We start from the raw sequence: 20,910 nt of genomic DNA on the forward strand, positions 1-20,910 counted from the left end.
TTTTTGCTATTACAGGGGCCAAGGGCAGGGTGCTTTGGCATGAATATCATTTTGAGTTAAAAGCAATCCAAACCTAGCAGATTCAGAAAAAGCTCTTTGTCTCCTCAACTGCCTGTTTGTACCAGGAAGAGAACTATTAAGAAACTCCTCTTTACCTAAGAAACTTATCTGCATAATGGGGCAATGTTTGTTTTCCAAACATTTCCTTTCACTTTCCTGCTAATGATATTTCTCCCTTTGAATTCTCAGACCCCTACTCCAGTTCCTTAGCTCAAATAAACATCATGTTACTCACTGTCTTTGGAATTTCCACGTCTGTGTGGATTCTCTGTACATAGGCTATTAAATTTGATTTTCTCTGTTAATATCTCATGTCAATCTGATTCTTAGTCCAGCTGGAAGGACTCTGAAGCACAGAGAAAATTCTTCCTCCCTGACACTATGAAGGAAAAACATAATACATTATTCCTTTTGTTAGCACAAGTTAATTAGAAATTTTGTAACCATGGTTTCTAGCTTTATTTTTTTTCAAATAATAAACATTCCACTGTTGTTTCTGACTCTCCATATTCTAATCCTTCATTATATTCTAGACTCTTTTTCTGGGACTCACAAGCCTATCAATATCCCTTTTCTCCTATAGAGGTGTCATAATAAAAGAAAAATTACAAATAAAAGGGTAATTAGAATAGACATGAAGATATGATTTCACACATTTTGTTTCCTGAGTGAATACTGTATACAAAATTCAAAATTTATAATATATAAGCAATATGTGTCTATCTCCAGACTGGGTAGGACACAGAACAGTTTCCAATTTTTACCTTTGAATCTCACTTAACTTTTATGGTTGATTTTTATGTATGTAGGATTTATGGCCTAATAAAAGAAATAAATATAAGAAAAAACCCTTCTGAATTATAAGAATCCACACAGAATACTATATTTATTTATATTTAAAATACTGATTATCACTCATAAAGTAATGTAAGACTAATTCTAAGTGTTCCCCTTTGTTGGTCATTAGCCAATTTTTAGTCTTTGAAGTAATTGAATATGTATTTACATATTTATAATTAGAAAAAGATCATCTCTATAAATCTTTAATACCCCACTATAATACTAATACCCCACTGGGAAATTAGATCTTTAGAAAAAAAAACAACCATCAAAAATTTTACAAGATTTTGGGTGTTTTTTAGTATGTTCCACCTTCCTTATTGTGAGGATAACTGAATTTAAAATATGTGCTACAGTTTTACAAATATATTGAAGTAATCTTTTAAAATATGACCAATATTCAATGTATAAAACATAATTTGTGATTTAGATAAATTTTTTAGTATTCAGACAAGCAAACATTTTTTTAATTAGAATATGAGTTTTAGATGTGTAATGCAATTTGAATTTGTTACCATCTTGCCTTCCACTGTAATTTGGCTGCTGAGTAGTGAGGACCTATGTAAACTGCCATATAGCTGTTAACTTTTTTTTTTTTAAGTCTATGAGACTTCTCTTTCCTCTTGTTTATCCTTAAAAATGATTGCAATTACCTACAGTGATTTGATGCACCTGACACTAATTGCATTCTTTCTCTGAAAACCTACATGACATCACATTGCCATCACAAAGCAAGAAGTTTATGTGCTTGCTGACCTTCTAAGTTGAAATGAGAATAAACACAGCCATTCTATTTAGAAATTGTGTAGATAATTAAGGGGTGATCTCTGTAGAATGACAGTTGTTATTCGCCTTTAGAAGATAAAGGCATAGAAAACTGGATCCATGATTTTCTTCTTATTTTGATGAAAGGATAAAATTAATAGTCTTATTTCTTGAATAGTTCACTCATGGTTTGTTTAGCTAAAACGAATTCTATACAACTGAAGGAAATTGAATGAGGACTAGATCTCAGATGATATTAAGTAATTATTGTTCATGTAATAATACTATTATGGTCATTGTTTAAAATTTTTATCTATCAGATAAATATAAGGAAGTATTTATGAGTGAAAGGATATGATGTCAGGATTTACTTTAAAACATTTCAGGAAAGAATAGAGAGAGGAGAATAGACAAAAATTTAAATGATATAAAGCTGATACTTTTGAAGCTGAGTAATAATACAAGTGCTGTGGAAAACAAATGTAAAAGAAAAAATTAAATTTCCTTACTGCCTACAGCCCATTGACAAGTCCTTGACACAGGCAGAGACCTTCCTTTTGGAACATAGCTGACTTGATGTTGACACTTTACTAAGGGCAAAAGGCAATCTTAGCTAAACATTATCCTAAGCCCCCAGGATCCCATAGAAATCACAACCCCAGTGTAGCTCATTCTACCAACAGGTTCTGTCCCCTTGCTTTAATAAAACTTAAATTTTGCACCAAAGACATCTCAAGAATTCTTTCTTGACCGTTGGCTCTGTACCCCAACATTTCCACATCAATTGCATCATTCTACTTTTGTGGGTGTTTGGAATTTTCTATAATAAAAAAAAAAAGAAATTCTGACATAGCCAAGTAGCTCAAAGAACCAAAATTATTATCATATTTATGATTTTTATTTTTATGACAGAACCATGTTGTGTAGCTAATATTTTTAAATAGAATATAAAACTCTTAAGGACACTTTATATTTTACATTTTTTAAAAATATCCACAACACTAGCTCATAATAATGTGCAGAAAGTGTTTAATAAAACTTGTAGGGGATCCCTGGGTGGCTCAGCGGTTTAGCGCCTGCCTTCGGCCCAGGGAGTGATCCTGGAGGCCTGGGATGGAGTCCACGTCGGGGTCCCTGTATGGAGCCTGCTTCTCCCTCTGCCTGTGTCTCTGCCTTTCTCTCTGTCTCCATGTCTCTCATGAATAAATAAATAAAATCTTAAAATAAATAAAGTTTGTATTCTGAATAAAGCTAAATCAAGAAATCTAAGTAATCTGGGCAACCTGGCTGGTTCAGTCAGTGGAATGTGTGACTCTTAACTTTAGAGCTGTAAATTTGAGCCCATATTGGGTGTAGAGAGTACTTAAAAATAAAATCTCAAAAAAAAAAGAAATAAAAGTAATTAAAATATTAACATTTAATAATATTTGTCATAAAAAGCTTCTAATTTGTTCTTTTCATCATAAAACTGTATTGGGTTTTTCAAACCAAATTTTTGGTGATATTTAAAAGATATCCTACACTTAAGCATATAATAATTAGTTTTGTTATTCATTAATTTCTATAACTTGTTAGTATAATGCTTTAGGAGAGGTAAAAGGAATCTGGCTATGGAGCTCATTTGCATAGTTGCTTTATCAGTCACTAATATGTTTATATTTATTCAAGTATTAATATGCTTATAAAAACTGATAAAATTTTATAGACACAATTGATAAAGTTACATGATCACTATTTAATCTGCTACACTGGAATGCCATTTTTCAATGGAAAATTTCTTACATTTCAAGTGGAAAACATATATATTTTTTAGAAATAAAAGCACAAAACACATAAATAGCACTTTAATCTTCTGACTTCTTCCACATTAGGAAAGAAAAACAAACTTTTGCAAAGAGATAATAGGATTATGCTTGTGCATATAAATCAAAAGAATGCATTTCAAATGCATTTAAGCTTGAGAGGAAAAATAATTTAGTGAGATTAGACCAGTCAGTATGCAGATTTTATTGAATTTTCAAATGTATACTCATGAAAGATATGTAACCTATCTGCTTTTTATTTTCATTTTACCACTTATAACTTTACTCGTCCTTATTTCCCATTCTGATTTTTCCAAATATCACATCTTGGGAAAAATTAGCAATTTTTAAGTTTTCAATATCCCATTCCTTTCTTTGGAAAAAAATAATTATATAATATATATAATTTTAAAATATGAATTTATAATATATGTGCAATACATTTTATTCAGATATAGTTACCATACAATATTACATTAACTTTAGGTGTATAATAGTGATTTTATGTCTATACATTATAGTACGCTCACCATGCTCATACTATTACAATACCATTAACAATCAATATTCTTTATACTGTACCTTTCATCACTATAACTAGAAGTCTGTACCTTACACTTCCCTTCATTGATTTTGCCTATCCATTCCTACACCCTCCCCTCTGGCAACCATCAGTTTGTTCTCTGTATTTATGGACCTATTTCTGCTTCTTCTGTTTGTTCATTTGTTTTGTTTTTTAGGTTCCACATATAAGTGAAATCATATGGTATTTGTCTTTCTCTGACTTATTGCACTCAGCAGAATGCTAAGTCCATCCATGTTGTCACAAATGGTAAGATCTCATCCTTTTATGGCTAAGTAGTATTCCATTATCTATCTATCTATCTATCTATCTATCTATCTATCTATCTATCTATCTATCTATTATCTTCTATCTCCTTTCCATTCCTATCTATCTGTATATATATATAATATATATATAACATATATATAATATATATATACACATCTCCTTTCCATTCATCTATTGATGGACATTTAAGTTGCTTCCATATCTTGTCTATTGTAAATAATGCTGCAATAGAGTGCATATGTCTTTTTAAATTAGTGTTTTTGTTTTCTTTGGGTAAATACCCATAAATGGAATTACTGGATCATACAGTAATTCTATTTTTAATTTTTAAGAAGCATTTGTACTATATTCTATTGTGCTTGCACCAATTTACATTCCTGCCAAAGTGCACGAGCATTATTTTTTCTCTACATCCTTGCCAACACTTGTTACTTCTCTTTTTGATACTAGTCATTCTGATAAGTGTGAGATAACAGCTTATCATGCTGTTGCTTTGCATGTCCCTGATTATCAGTGATGTGGAGTATCTTTTCATGTATCTGTATTTATCATTTTTGGAAAAATGTCTATTCAGGATTTCAGCCCATTTTTTAATCATATTATTTCTTTTTTAAGAATATCCCATTCTTGGGCAGCCCAGGTGGCTCAGCGGTTTAGTGCCACATTCAGCCCAGGGCCTGATCCTGGAGACCCGGGGTTGAGTCCCACATCAGATTCCCTGCTTCTCCCTCTGCCTGTGTCTCTGTCTCTGTCTCTGTATCTCTCTCTCTCTCTCTCTCATGAATAAATAAATAAAATATTTTTAAAAAAGAATATCCCATTCTTAATAATATTATCCCATGGACATATCATTATATTTAACAAAAATGTAAGAAGTAAGATAAAATATTTGAAATGCTTATAATTTTCCAACTATTCAAAATTATCCCAAAATATATAAAATTAAAGGTAATGGAGGGTGAGTATGCATAAGTGCATGTATTTAGAAAGAAACACAAAAACAGACTGAAAAAAGCATAGGACAACTAAAAGATTAAAAAGGAAAATGGTTAGATCGTTAACATGGCTATATCATCGGCTGGTATATTTCAAGAGTTCTAAAGGAGGCATCTTTTTGACAATGTTCATTACTCAGTCACCTGAGCAAATAGAATCCATTTGCTGAGGAAAAACCACCAATAACAGAAGTATGACTTTTTTAGATTAAGCTATACCAATTTTATATATAGTAATCATGATTTTATTTTATCTCAGTGAAATATGTTTTTGATTTCCTGATATAATGTTATCAAAAATATTACTTTGTATCAGGCAGATAAATGAATTGAGAAATAAAAGGAGAAGGAAGAAAGGAAACAAGTACATCTTTAGAGATCTAAATTATAAAATGGTTTGTGTCTGTGCCGTCAGGGTATGAAACAATTTCATAAGCGCATCACATGAAAACATGATCTCGCTAAAGAGAGGTTTTACTCTAGGTATTAGCAAACAAATAGCAAGAAAGGAATCCTAAAACAATGAAGAAATACAGGAAAGGCTTTTATTATTTCAGAGTTGAATGGGGCATCTAGCTGTTGATAGTAAAGGAAGGCATCTCTTGTCCCATTGGGTGTAAATAAAAGTGAACCAATCCTCAAAAAACAGCCACATTCTTTGCTTAATGAAATATTTCTAAGTTATAAGAAAGATATGTTGGGAAAAAGGAAATTAGAGACTTGGAAAATAAAAGAACATTTATTTAAATAGCAAGACGGGGAGAGAGTAAAAGGATTTTGATGCAACTTGTTAACTACATTTATTTTTTATATGAACATATCCACAAAATTATAGGTTACCTTCAATTTTCGTCACATAGTTTTGAAATAAGCACATAAACTCAAAATATTTTTGATAATTAAAAAGTATCAATTAGTAAAGTTTTGTTTTAAAATGGCATATCTAATGTTTATATTTCAATAAACCTCTACCTCTTCACACACACAAAAAATAAATAAAATAAAATAAAATGGCATATCTATTTTTTCTAGATTTTATTTAATCGGGTTAGTGCATATATAGTTCAGTATTAGTTTCAAGGGTAGAATTTAGTGATTCATCAGTTGCATAGAATACCTAGTGCTCATTACATCAAGTGCCCTTCTAAATCCCATCACCCAACTAAGAGTCTCCTGAGGCTTGCCTCCCTCTCCATTTTTATCTTACTTTATTTTTCCTTCCCTTCCCATACATTCATCTCTTTCGTTTCTCAAATTCCATATGAGTGAAATCATATGATATTTGTCTTTCTCTGACTGACTTATTTTGCTTAGCATAATACCCTCTAATTCCATTCATGTTGTTGCAAATGGCAAGATTTCTTTCTTTTTGATGGTTGAGTAATATTCCATTATATAGATAGAGAGATGATAGATGATAGATGATAGATGATAGATAGATAGATAGATAGATGATAGATAGATATCACATCTTCTTTATTCATTCATCCATCAATGGACACTTAGCTAGTTTCCATACTTAAATATTGTGAGTAATGCTGCCGTGAACATGGAAGTCAGGTTATCTCTTTGGGATCCTGTTTTCCTGCACAGTTGATGGACATTTGGGCTCTTCCATATTGACTGTTGTGGATAGTGCTTCTATAAATAAACATTGGGGTATATGTGCCCCTTCGAATTTAAAAAATGGCACATCTAATTTATATAATTATTTCCAAATTTTTTCCAAATACCATTCAGGATATGTTTTTTAATTAATAAATTTATCTGAAAAACAGAGCAGACAAAAAAAACCAGATGGAAATATAACTGAATTAAGGAAAGAAAGAATAATATCTAACCAGAGTATATACTAAGGAAAATCCCACCAGGAAAGTGAGTGACTGAAACTCCTACCAGTTTTTGTAGACAAATACAGAGCACAAAGAAGCTTGAGAGGAGAGTAGACATTTGCAGTATTTAGTTGGTGGGTGCTGGGCAGGTCAAACAATTTTTGAAACCTGGAGGATGCACAATCCAAAACGGAAACTTAATTCTCATATCCACCAGGTACAGGGTGCAGAGTGTGTATATATTAAAGCAGGGGAGAGAAGCCTAAGCTATGTCTGGCCTGAAACAATAAACAAAGAGGAGAGAGGAGAAAGCAGCTTCCCATAAAGCAAAGGATATCCCTGCACATCCTCCTTATTTTCCACAAACAGATGACATTAAAGAAATTAAGAGATGGGGGAATGCACCCAAATTTAGAGTGTCAAGTTGTGAAGACAAATTTATATATCAAAAACTCATTCCACTCACTTAAAGAAAAAGAAAAAAGTCTGATTAAAAAATGGGCAGAGGAACTGAATAGACATTTTTCCAGAGAAGTCATATAAAGGACAATAGGTACATGAAAAAATTCAACATTACATATCATCAGGGAACTGTAAATCAAAACCATAATGAGATATCACTTCACACTTCTTAGAATGGCTATCATCAAAAAGACAAAAAATAAGCTTTGGTGAGGATGTAGAGAAAAGGGAACTCTTGTACATGGTTGGTAGGAATGTAAATGGGTGCAGCCATAAAAGAAAATAGTATGGAGGTCCCTCAAAACACTTAAAATAGAATTACTATATGACTTTGGGGTTGAAAGGAAATATGTTGAATGGAGAGGAAAACAGGATATCAAAGAAATATCTGCACTTCCATGTTTACTACAATATTATTCACAATATCTAAGATATGGAAACAACCTAAGTGTCCATTAATGGATGAATGGATAAAGAATATGTTTATATGTATAGATAATAGAATACTATTCAGCCATGAGAGCAGGTTATTGTGCCACTATATGGATGGACCTTGAAGGCATTATGAGAAATGAAATAAATCAGAGAAAGACAAATACTATATGATTTCACTTAAATGCGGAATCTAAAAAAGTTAACTCATAAAAACAGAGACTAGAATGGTGGTTACTAGGGGCTCTCAAATGGAGGAAAACGAAAGATGTTGGTCAAAGGCTACAAACTTCCAGTTATAAAATGCATAAGCTTTAGGGATCTAATATACAACATCGTGATTCTAGTCATTAGTACAGTATTACACACTTGAAAGTTGCTAAGAAATTAGATCATAAATGTTCTCACAACAACAAAAAATGGTGTATGTGACATGATGCAGGTATTAGCTAATGCTATACTGGCCATCATTTTGCAATATTAGTATATTGAGTGAACATGTTCACCTTAAATTTACAGAATATTATATGTCAATAATATCTCAATAGAGCTGCAAAAAACACACATAAGCACACCAGCTAAGGAGGATACTGATAGATTTGAACAGATAAAAAGCCTAAGAGCATCTACTATCACAAGAATAAATATGAGAAACCATTTAAGGGCTTTAACTGGATAGTGGTGGTGGGGAAATGAGATGACTTAGCCTCTTTAGAAGACTTCTAACTTCCATATGAAGAATGAACTTATGCAGGGAGCCTCATGCAGGATTTGTTGACCAACAGTAAGTGATGATGGCAATTTCATCAAAGATGGAAAGGGGGACGCCTGGGTGGCTCAGTGGTTGAGCCTTTGCCTTTGGCTCAGGGCGTGATCCTGGAGTCCTGGGATTGAGTCCCACATTGGGCTCCCTGCATGGAGTCTGCTTCTGCATGGAGTCTGCTTCCCCCTCTGCCTATGTTTCTGCCTCTCTCATGAATAAATAGATGAAATCTTTAAAAAAAATAGAAAGAGGAAGATTGGTGTCAGAGAAAAGGTAAAGAAAAGGGACTGCTGGGAGTCAGAATCAATAGGATTAGTGAGTGAGAAGTAGGAGACAAGAATGACTCCCAGATATGAGTCTTAAGAGAGAATACTAAATTCAATTTTAGACATGTGATTTGAGGTGTCTGTCAAAATCCACTATTTTTAAAATGTTAAAATAACCCATGAATTTGGGGTTTCATTAATAATGCATTAATAAAATTTATAATTTAATAACTTGAAGAGTATAATAAAATTTAAAAATAAATTATAGAAAAATTACTTGATACCTATCCTATCTTGAATTCTTTTCTAGATGTTACATTATGGGTCTTTTCTCAAATTATGTTTTAAAATGATAAAAAAGGACTATAAAGAAAACCAGTCACATTAAAACTGAGTTATATTCTGAGTTCCATGGACCCTAGATAGAAACTCAAAACAAACAAGAGTATAGCCCATGATAAAGGGATAAAGATGACATCTTATATACATGAAGGGAAGAATTATTACATAAATAGTGTTGGAAGAACTCAGTGGAATTTAGAAAAAAATTAAGTGGCATCCACAGTTTTATTTGAAAAAAAAAAAGGATAAATTTTAAACATATTAAAATGTAAAATTTAGAAATATAGGATATCAGAAGTCGTGGGAGTAACCCTTCAAAACCTTGAAGAAGACTTAAATTTTTGACTCAAAATTTAAAAATTAAGACCATAATCAGACTCAAAAGACAAATAAACTGGGAAAAATATTTGCAGTTTATAGCACAGAAAATATAAATAAATTCTCTCATTCCTAAGGAGCTCCAAGAAACTGATAAAATCAGCCCTAAAGAAAAATGGTGAAAATATATGAACAGAGAGTCTACAGTAAAAGAAATACAAATAGTAGCTTTTATTTTTTTATACATTTATTTATTTGAGAGAGAGAGAGTGAGTGTGTACATGAGTGGGGGGATAGAGGAAGAGGGAGGAGAGAAGCAGACTCCCTGCTGAACTTGGAGCCAGGGGGTAGGATCTCAGGGTCTGAGATCATGCCCAAAATCAAGAGTGGATGGTTACCCAACTGAGACACCCAGGTGCCCCCAAATAGTAGCTTTTAAAATGATTCTCAACCCCACTTATAATATAAAACTTTCCTGAAATATTATCCTTCATGTATCATATTGGTACAAATACAAATATTTGAAAAAATATTGCAGAAATAACTTCTCTCAAATTTTGATGTGAAGAATACAAAATAAAACAATGAGACAAATGTGGCAATATTAATATTCATCAAAATTACAAAAACCTGGGCCTCTATATTCAATCATTCTAATGCTGGGGTTATTACCTACATATCTATACGTGCAAAACATCATAAATTCCTATCACTGATTGCAGTAGCAAAAGACTGGGGGAAAGCTAGAAAAGCATCAAATGGAGACAAATAAGTGAATATTGGTGCAATAGACAATTTAATACTATGTAGATATCAAATAAGAGAAGAAGTTCTTTATACTACCAATACAGAAAGACCTCTATATCAGAAGTGATAAAAAAAATCTGCAGAATAATTTTGAAATATGCTAAATTTTAGGTACAGAAAGGCAAGCAAGAATATATAGTAAAGCTTATTTGTATATGAATAAAGCCTTTCAAGCTTGTTTGTATATGAATAAAACTTTTGGAAAGTTACAAAGATACAGTAAATGTTTACTTCCACAAGGGCCCTTCAGCCAAGACTACAGTAGGTGGGGGAATTTCATTGTGCACCTCATTTTATACCTTCAATTATGGAACCATATGTCTGATTTAATTCCAAACTTAAAAATACTCTTCATTTTAAAAACATACTTTCTATATATCAAATATGCTGTTCTTTAAAAATAGATAAAATTAGGTTAAAATACTTTAAATCTTTATGTTTCATTATTTTAGTGGAAAAAGTACTGATACTGGCAAACTCTTTTAAATTAAACCAATGTCCCATAATAAATATCTGCAAAATATTCAAAAGATAATAAAATATTAATTTAAATAGGCCAAAAAAATATTCACTTTCTTTTTTTTTTTTTTTAAATTTTTATTTATTTATGATAGTCACACAGAGAGAGAGAGAGAGAGAGAGAGAGAGGCAGAGACACAGGCAGAGGGAGAAGCAGGCTCCATGCACCGGGAGCCCAATGTGGGATTCGATCCCGGGTCTCCAGGATCGCGCCCTGGGCCAAAGGCAGGCGCCTAACCGCTGCGCCACCCAGGGATCCCAAAATATTCACTTTCAAAGTAATGCACAGGAAAGTATTTGATATTGCTACTCTTTCAATAAGACATAGTAGGGCAAAAGAATATACTAAGACTACTTTTATTGGAAAAAAAATGCATTTAGGGGAAACTTCTATTTTATCACTTCAATACTATAAAAGGTGATATTGGTAACATGATATTCTGTCAATAATACTGTGATAGGAAGAAACTATATCAATGATATATTAGGTTATCTTCTGATAATGATTTTTTTTAAAAAATCCCTGAGGCTATTACTTAAATAGAAAAAGTAAATGATATTCAGTTTGAATTCTGAAGGAAGATCCACAATAAAATGCATTATTTTAAACTGTGTTCCATAGTGAGATATAATCTATTTCTCTTAGCCTCAAGTTTCTTTCCTTCTCTCCTCCAGCTCCATAAACAAAGGAATGTAACTGCATTATACATCTTTTTTCAATAGCAACTTAGATTTCCAACGGGTATTTAAACCACACTTTCATTAAATAGCTTTATTTTTCCAGTTCTACAACGGCAGAAAAAAACAGATATACTTTTTCCCAAGTAATTATAATCCCTACTAACCATGACAAGTATCTTTTTTTTAATCTCTAAGTGAAATTTTTAGTGATTCCTTGATCCTTGTGCTAAGATAATATTTTTAAAAGAAATTTTAAGCAACAAGGAAGAGGCTCTCCTGAACAGCCTGTTTAAAATATCCTTCCAATCTGTTATTGTGACTTTATCTGCTATATTTTTCTCCATAGCACTTACCACTAATTTCAGATGTCATACAGTTCTTACTTATTTTTTACCCACAAGAATGTCGTTCCCTGTTCCCTGGCAGACTCAGTAAAAATATTTGTTAAATTATTATTACCACTTTTGTATATGTCATCTGAAACATTTATAGAATTCTTCATATGTGTGAAAACGAATATGACCAGTATGAACAAATGCATGATGGAAAATACATGCTTCTGATGTCTGGTTTTATCAAATCAAGATAAAAATGTATCAAAAAGCAAGCAGAGCAATAACATAACATGCTATGCTAGATGAAAACAGGAGGTATCTTTTCTCTTTTTTTAAAATATTTTATTTATTTGAAAAAGAAAAAGCACATGAGAGCACAAGCAGGGGGAATGGCAGAGGGAGAGGGAGAAGCTGGCTCCACCTTGAGCAAGGATCCTGATGCGAGGCTGGATCCCTGGACTCCGAGATCATGACCTGAGCTGAATGCAGACATTTAACTGCCTGAGCCACCCAGGTGCCCCAAAGCAGGAGGCATCTTAATTTTACCCTCCTATATAAGAAACAGGAAACAGATGAAGAAATAGCAATGACTTAGCAGAGAGGAGAACAAACCTAAGTACCTACTGGGAGGGATAACAAGGAGGAGAAAGGTTTAGTAAAAGATTCAAGGAAAGGCAGGGGCCTATATACAGTGGAATTGACTCCATCTGTGTAAGGAGCAGCTAAATCTGAGAGTCCTTGGTCCCCAGCCTCTCCTCAAAACACAAAACAGTTGCAAGATACATTGTTTATGGAAATTTAATAGTATAGCTCTAAGGTCAGAGACCCCGTTACAGAATAGGGAAAAGGTGAAGTGTCAGATGATAAACATGATAACCATCATTTATCCTCTTCATTTCTATTTTTTGGTTACATCAAACCAGCCGAATAAAATTATTTTAATATAGCTGCACTTTCTTTTGGGTTCATGAAGCCACCCCTACTCTTTACTCTTAATTTATGAGCACACACACAAAAATGAGAATATAAAAAAATCGGCGAAATATATGGAAGCCACTTGTTGCTGTATATCCCAAACTCTATTTCAAATTAGAGCCCTCCAGTTTGTGCTTCCTTTTTTTTTTTCTTTAAAAAAAAGAAAAAAGTAAAAAACTTCCCATGTCCTTATTTAATCAGCAAAATTACTCCAAGTGCTATCACATTCATTCATGTCCTTGTTGGGCCATCAAATGGTCTTTAAAAGTGGTGAAATATGGTTTCACTTTCATCTTAGGACATCCTCAGTCTCTTGATTCCTGGGTAGACCTGGGAACCACAGTTTTTAAACAGGAGACTCATGCCTTTTTTAGCATACCAGGAAACCTTTGTATGCTGGAAACACAACAAACCAGCAGAAAGTTTAGGTCAAAGAAAGGATGACTAGGAGAAATTAGCATTTGGGATTTTAAACACTTCCAATTACTTTGGTACCAAAAAGTACTAAAAATAAGACAATTTAAGTGATTAAGCTCCTCAGGTTATAATTCTTACACCTTCTTGATAATTTTTTATCTAAACTATAAAAATGACTCTCCCAAATCAGTTATCACTATCTTGGTAAATATGACCATTACCCCAGAGTTCTGCTGTGCTAGAGATGTTTGGGCAAGTCCTGGAACATAACTTCCAAAAATTTATGCTAAATCTCTACGAGTAAAAAAATAAAGAAATCAACAGATAATATTTATACTTCAGTTTGTTTATTGTTTATAAGTAAACCCTACCACAACTGACTCTTGAACTCATGACCCCAAGATTGGGTCACATGCTGTACCAACTGAGACAACCAGGTGCCCCTCAACAGGTAATAGTTAATGCTCCCAGGACTGAACCTTGGAAAGCAAGCATGAAATTTCCAAATACTACTTTTGCACATGACCGTGTGAACATTAACTTGGGGAAATTAACATTTCTATTTGGTTTTTAATTGGGTCAGCAATTAAAAACCCACTTCAGGCATCATCAGCATGGAGTTCTCAAGTTCATGTGGCTCCTCACAGTGAACCAGGTCTTAAGGAAAATGCAGAGGTGCCACAGCAGGAACACGGACAGCGGTCCACCTGAGAGAGATCGCAGCCAAGCACTCAGCTCCCCGGTGAGTGTGATGAAGGCGAGTCGGCCTCCCCACCTGTGCCCTTCCTCAGCCTCCCCACCTGTGCCCTTCCTCCGCCTCCCCACCTGCGCCCTTCTCTGGCCTCCCCACCTGCACCCTTCCCCGGCCTCCCTCCCCGGCCACCCCTGCCCTGTCCGAGCTGAAGGCCAAGGTCTGCTGGCTCCAGAAGGCCTGCCCCTCATCCGGATTCTCCTGGCCCAAGTGTGCTTGCAGCACAAGCTCGGCATTGCCCTGTGCGTCGGGAAGGCCAGCACCCTTGCCTTTGCCAACCGCTCGCTGCAAGAACAGGACTCTCTGAGAGAGGAGAGGTCGGTGCTGGTCACCTTGTGGATCTTGGCCTTTCTGGCAGGAAACGCCCTCTATGTGCTCTCTGCATTCAGTTCTCAACAGCCCTACAGCAGCCTCATGCTCCTGAAGCCCAACCTGGAGACACTGGACGACTTCTTCGACCTGCTGTGGATTGTGGGCGTAGCTGACTTTGTGCTCGAATAGGTCACCCTCGCCCTGGAGTGCCTCACCGTGGCCCTGCCCACCACCATCCTGGCCTCGAGTCCAAGGGAAGACCACCTAATGGCACGGGGAGAAGTCAGGCATCTGCAAGCCAAGGAGAGAGGCCTCGGAAGAAACCAACCTTGAGGACACCTCCATCTCAGGCTCCCGGCCTCCAGAACTGGGAGGAAATACATGTCTGTCGTTGAGCCCTCCAGTCTGTGGCACTTTGTGATGGCAGCTCTAGAAGACTAATACATCCACACACCGGTTTCCCCACACTTCTGTCCTTTTAAACTCCTTTTATTTTGAGGAGTTAGTTTTGGATAAATAATATTGTAATATTGCAACAAAGGAGACATAATATTCCCTTTTTTAAATCAAAGCATCAACTATTTAAAATGCATAATTATACGCTAGTTTAAGGAACATTTTTCAAGTTTTCAAAATTGTGAAGAACCATAAGTTTATTTTTATTTTTTTTAAGAACCATAAGGCTAAAAAACTTTTCTAATCTTTAAAAAAAGATTGTCTAATCTGAAAATATTCCTTTAAATATTAAAGTCCTCTAAGGCTTCTGTTTGAAAAATCATGGATAGGACAATTAACTCAAGGCTAAGGAACCCCTATGAATTAAAGATAAAAAAACCTGACAACAAATATAAGAAAATGTGAAATGGTTATTGATTTATAAAAAGTTAATCTAGGCAGACCATTTCAGGGTAGTGTTTACATTTATAAAAATAAATGACACCATAGATATATGTTCATATATAAATTAATAAATATATATACATACACATATTCCCAAGTTCAAGAAATACAATGTCATTTGGATCACTTCAGACCTTGTGCAATAAAAGGCTCCAGTCAGAAAAAAAGAATGATTTTTTTAATGTTTGTTTTTTTTTTTAAGTAAAAACTTGAAAAAGGAACAGCCTTATGTTGCTTGTGGGCTTGTGATTTTAACTCCATTAACGACCTCATTTCATTCAGCTCTCAACATTACAATATCATTGTGCTAATAGAAGAGCTCTATTTATTTCACTTCATTTATCTGAATTGTGCTGACTAAGGTAATTGTGACATGCAAAATATGTCAGTGCATTAAAACAATGGTGTAAAAAGATGATATTTTTTAAAAACTCATGATGCCAAACAGTACTTTAACTTCTGTCCTTTGGCAAATTGTTTAAAATTACAATCTCTTTAATTCTTGAATAAAGCAACAATCTAAAAATAATTTCCATTAATGGTATACATTATTATTAATTGTTTAATCAAGATTTTAACAAAATCACTATACTAATAGTATGGTTTATTAACAAAGACCACTGTAGCACACACTTCTTGTTAGGTTACAACTCAGTGGAGCACTAAATTACTTACTTCTTGTAGTGAGAAGTTATTCATTCATGCTTTTTTTTTTTTTTTTCAGTTAAAAAAAATCACAGTTGCCTGCTATGTTTGCCAGTCCTCAAAATAGGCTTGAGGGGTACAAAGAAACAAATATTACTATGGTGAAAACTTGTTTGGGCTTGTTTCAGAAACATCTAGTAATAGCCGTACAAGTGGAAAAAATATTTAAGTAGTGTGTTTTAAGCCAGTTAAGTCTTACTTTGAACTTAGTGCTGTTCAGTCACTGTGCTTAATAAGCATTTAAACATTGTCATCACATGCTATAATTTCAAATAAAATGCATATGGGAGATTTGGAAGGTGGCCATGAGGGGCAGTATCCCATTATCACAAGAAAAACTACTTACAGATTTTAACTTCATTGCTATTACTAAAACCAACAATTCTAAAGAGATGGTTTTACCACCACTGAAGAGTGTGTTGAACTATGCATCTGTGAAATTTACAGTATTTAAAGAGCACTTCTGCTTCCTCAAATTTGCACTTCTGCAAATTCAATCAGGTAACACTTATTGTTCAAACTCTGTCTAAAAGTACCAGATGACAGGGACGCCTGGGTGGCTCAGCAGTTGAGCCCTTGCCTTTAGCTCAGGGTGTGATCCCAGAGTCCCAGGATTGAGTCCTGTATTGGGCTCCCTGCATGGATCCTACTTCTCCCTCTGCCTATGTCTCTGTGCCTGCCACCCACCCACCACCCCCATGTCTCTCATGAATAAATCTTTAAAAATAAAATAAAAGTACCAGACATCAGGTCTTAATCTAAGGAAGTATATCACCTCTTTGAGATGACAACCAGCCTATATGCATATTTTAAAATCTGAATGAAATAAAATGCATTTTATAAATGATTCACATATATACAGTATATTTCTGCTGATCAAAGAGGGTAGATCTAACCAAAGAAGGCTGCAAAGAGAAGGTGGTTTGCCCTAAATATTAATGATGATTATACATGTATGTCTGTATGTATACAGACATACAGACATGTATCAGTGATGATACATACATCGCTGATAGATGATAGATTTTAAAAGATGTTTGTTAAGACAATATATTTCTGACCTTGTGTAGGGTAAGTAGTAGGTTTTGTGAATGAATTAAGTTTTCAAATGCAAAATATCTTATATTAAATAAATCAATGGTAAAGCTATTTGTCAACGGGGAAAAGACAAGATAAGGAAAAAAAACTTAAGTTGATTGTAGAATTGTTTGATGTAGAAGTCGTCTTTATTTTAAAAAGTGCTTATTAATATGCTTCCTCTATAACCATGTTCAATGCCTTTCCCTAAGTTTATTAGAAAAAAAGGTTATTATAAAAAAATCGAGTCTTCTTCTAAAACATGGAAGTTACTCATAAAAAGCCATAACATATTCATTCTTATAGGACAGAAAGATTTTCATTAAAACATACCCTAATTTCTTAAGAATACATATAATAAATTTGATGTAAGATGCCAATGTGAACATAGGTCTCTAACATTACACCTTCCCTAATATTGACTGAAATAACCAAAGGAATTTGAAATAGGGAATACTCTGAATCACCCTGTTAACTAAAAATTTATTATTAACATATTTCAAGGAATTTTATGTGATGTGTAGGGTGTTTGGGACCACATTGAAAGATAACAGTAAGAGTCATGGCAAATATCCTTGTCTGACAAAATGGGTTTAAATTTGTAAGACAATTTTTCACTCACTGTTAGAATTAAATACTGCTTTATGGTTTTATTTTGTGATCATGAGCCTAATCTAAGAGTTAAAAACCTTTATCTCATAAAAGTGAGATAGCATCTTTTTTAAAAAATTTATTACCAGTACCTAATTCAGTACTGAATTAACACAGGAGTGAATGAAAAAACTGAAAGAATGAGTGACTAAACCCCACTGACAATTCCTGAATTAAAGAAGTAATAGTTGGATTTAAGAGTGAGCTGAGGAAAATCTGCTGCCATGTATGTGAACTACACAATGAAGAAGCTTTCCTATGATACTCAAATATAACTAAGCCAAATACCAAGCCAGAGGACAATTGGATATTACTATGTTAATATTCTCTTCTTTGATGTAATAGACTTTAACACCAAGATGCAGAACAAGCACAACCACAATGAGTATCTTGACCATAAACGAGCCAAACCAAAATAGAGATGCATAAAAAATGTCTTGAATAAAGATGGCTTTGCCAGCTAGAGGTAGCAGAAGAAGAAAAAACCCTGACACTCATTCATACACACCTGCACTCACAAATGTTAAAAACTGCCATTTTAAATCAATGATACAATGATAGAGAACATAATTAGTGTTTTGAATATTATTTGATAATATAGAAAAATAAATTAGATCCTACTTCATACCACACAAAATACATTTCAAGTGACATTTTGGTATGGAATGAACCTGCAAAGAAATTTTTTAAAAAGTTTGGGTGAATGTCTTATCTCAGAATGGGTCATGATCTTAGCAAAAATGCAAAGGAATGCATATTTGTAATTGACAGGGTTCATCTCAGATATTCCATTTTTCATCACTAGAAGTTGTATTTCTGTGTTTTTTATACCTATCAGATTTCTACTTAACATGCTTAAATTTTAATTTTCTTGAACATAGGGAATTAAATTATAATAAACATTTTAATGTCATTGTCTACTAATTCTATCATCTGTATCATTACTAGATCACTCTCAGACAATTGATGTTTCTGTACTCATTTTGGGTTATGTTTTCCTGCTTCTTTGCATAAATGCTAATTTTTTTTGGATGCCAGACATTGTGATTTTATCTTGTTAGGTTTTGCATAGTTTTAAATTTTGACAAATATTTTTTGATCATTGTTTTGGGATATGGCTACATTCCTTTGGAATAGTTTTATCTTTTGGGAATCTCCTTTCAGCCTGTATCAGAGAGGCAGTGCTTAGTATAAAAATAATTTGGCGAACTCGTGACACAGAAGCTGATTGCCACATGCACTGAAAGATAAGGTTTTCTTTCTGGCTGGTGACAATGGGACTATTCCCAGTTCTTTACGAACTCTAGGGATTTTTTTTTTTTTTTGCCCTGAGCACTATGAGTGGTTCTCTTCCCAACCTTAGTAGTTCCTCTAAACATATGCACTGATAAATAAATACTCAGATGGATTCTCCAGAGTCCTCCGATTGTAAAATTATCCAGAATTTTCTTCAAGCAGGAATCAGAAAATTATTGTAGGGCTCACCTCATTTATTTTTTATCTTTCAATGATAACCATCTTACTTGGCTCATTTTGAATATCTTGAAAACCACTGATTTATATGCTTTGTCTATTTATTCATTATGTCAGTCAGGAGGGCATTTCATTTCCTGCTATTCCAGGTTGGCCACAAGCGGAAGTCTAATAGCTGACATTTTAGTTTGTTTATTGAGTATAATAACCTGCAGTAATCTGCACAAATCTAGAAGGTAGATGTACTAGTTTGTTAGGGATACTATAACAAACACCACAGACTGAGTGGCTTAAACAATAGAAATTTATTTTCTCACAATTCTGGAGGCTAAAAGTCTGAGATCAAGGTGTTAACAGGTTGGTTTCTTCTTAGGTCTCTCTCATTGGCTTGAGATGGCTGTCTTCTGTTTATATCATCACATGGTCTTCCACTATGTGTGTCTGTATCCTAATCTCCTTCTCTTACAAGGACACCAGTTATAATGGATTAAAGTCCACCTATATAACCTTGTTTTAACTTCATTGCCTCTTTAAGGGTTTTGTCTCTAAATATAGTCATATTCTGAGGTAATGGGGGTTAGGTCCTCAGCATATGAGTTTTGAGGGAACAGAATTCAGTCCATGACAGTAGAGCTTAAGTTTTAACTAATATAAACCCATGTAATCAGTGCCCTAAATGGGAAATAGACATTACCAAAATCTCTGAGAGTTCCACAGTACGCCTTCCCATTCTTTCTGCCTTGCCCCTTCACAGAGGCAACCAACCACTCTTTTGATGTCTAATCCCATAGATTATTTATACCTGTTGTAGAACATCACAGAAATAGAATCACACAGTATATGTTATTTTGTGTCTTGCTTCTTTCAATGGGAATGTTTTTGAGATTCTTCTATGTTTTCATGTGAATCTGTAGTTCATTTTCTTTAACACTATTTTATGAATATATCATCATTTTTTCTATTATTTTTTTTTGGTGTAAACTTAAGTTGCTTCCAATGGTTTGTTATTACAAAGAGTGTTATAATGAACATTTTTGTACAAGTCTTTTGTGGATGTATGTTTTTAATTATTTGGGATAAGTCTATAGGAGAAAAGTTGCTGAATAATAAAGTATGTTTGTGTTTTAACTTTTTGAGAAACTACCAACTTCTCCATAGAGACAATACTAAAACGGATATTTTAAACTAAAGCACACATCAAAAATAATCACATTTATTATTAAAAAAAATAGAAGAAGTAGGAGAAATCATTTGTAACATAGAGGATAGTCCAAAGATTAGTACCACTACAGAAAAAAAGTGACTCTTCTAAATAAGAAAACATATATTTGAGATATGAACAATGCACTATGGGTATGATCAGATAACACAGAAAAATAAATAAAATAGCCAAGACCATTGTGGGTGTGCATAAAAATTTAGAAAATAAATTTTATTATGGTATAACTTATAAGAGCAAGAAATGAAAATAAATATCCAGTTATGGAGGGTGATTATATGGTAGAATGTGCCTAGGATATATCATGCAGCCATTAAAAACAAATGACAGATAAAATGTCATTCAAAATTAAGCAAAA

The 20,910-nt window shown here is 33.7% G+C and overlaps 1 protein-coding gene and 2 long non-coding RNA genes across 11 annotated transcripts in view; 1 reads left to right on the forward strand and 2 right to left on the reverse strand.

The window, feature by feature from the left end:
- Nucleotides 1–20,910, reverse strand: part of SPAG16 (sperm associated antigen 16) — a 908,675-nt gene that overhangs the window by 701,970 nt on the left and 185,795 nt on the right. The window lies entirely within an intron of this gene.
- Nucleotides 1–20,910, reverse strand: part of LOC140625495 (uncharacterized) — an 80,797-nt gene that overhangs the window by 40,970 nt on the left and 18,917 nt on the right. The window lies entirely within an intron of this gene.
- On the forward strand, nt 14,050–19,822 carry LOC140625494 (uncharacterized). The gene is made up of 2 exons (XR_012024826.1): nt 14,050–14,206; nt 14,605–19,822. It is a non-coding gene; the product is annotated as an uncharacterized lncRNA (long non-coding RNA).

The sequence above is a fragment of the Canis lupus genome, chromosome 36, assembly GCF_048164855.1.
Source record: "Canis lupus baileyi chromosome 36, mCanLup2.hap1, whole genome shotgun sequence".
Taxonomy (NCBI): Eukaryota; Metazoa; Chordata; class Mammalia; order Carnivora; family Canidae; genus Canis; species Canis lupus.